General features: G+C 48.3%; 1 protein-coding gene across 2 annotated transcripts in view; it reads left to right on the forward strand.

Moving 5' to 3' along the window:
- The window catches only part of fgf12a (fibroblast growth factor 12a), a 30,080-nt gene that overhangs the window by 7,944 nt on the left and 21,385 nt on the right, over positions 1-751 (forward strand). The window lies entirely within an intron of this gene.

The following is a 751-nucleotide window of genomic DNA, read 5'->3' on the forward strand; positions in this document are numbered from 1 at the left end:
AGTTTAAAAAAAAAAAAAAAGATTCTCTTGGTTCTGTCCTGGTGCACAGATAACAAGCCAGCGGTGCAAGTCACCCCTCCCCATATCCAGATACTTCTGTCGAGCGATGAACGACAGTCAGGTCCACTCAGAGTCCTGCAGACAGACTGATGAGGAGTGAGGCAGGCGGACAGACTGACGTCAATTTTTTAAGGCAGAGAGGGAGGACAACACAGACAGACAGACTTAAATCCCTGTCGTCGTGCAGCCTCATCAGACAGACAAACAATCCCAGTGCCATAAAAAAAAAATGCCACAAAATGCTTAGAAACATAAGCAGACAGACAGACAGACAGACAGAGAGACAGACGACAAACCAGTCAGGCCTCCAGACACTGTTGGGCAGGTAGGTAACTCCTTTCAACTGACATACATGGCCAGACAGGAAGGCAGACGAGCTGTAAAGCTCGCAGCAGAGACAGATGCTCCATGTCCTCTAATTAATCATTCTTATATTTCCACTGATGCCTTGTGCCATATATTTGCATATAAACAGCCGATACACTGGAGAATTTATGAATTCTGCCTGTTTAAAAGACTGTTGTTTTTCCTTCTATCCCCCACCCCCCTCCCCAACCCTCCCACCCACTTCGTAAGATGCACCCTCGAAACCTCCACAGGTGTCCCATAAGGGCTGCAGGCTAGGTCAGTAGCTCAGCCTCCATCCGTGTGTGCTGTGTTTCTTCTCGTCTCCACCCCATCTCGCGCCCAT

The sequence above is a fragment of the Seriola lalandi genome, unplaced genomic scaffold (genome assembly GCF_002814215.2).
Source record: "Seriola lalandi dorsalis isolate HSWRI2012SDOR001 ecotype SW California unplaced genomic scaffold, Sedor1 jcf7180002054277, whole genome shotgun sequence".
NCBI lineage: Eukaryota > Metazoa > Chordata > Actinopteri > Carangiformes > Carangidae > Seriola > Seriola lalandi.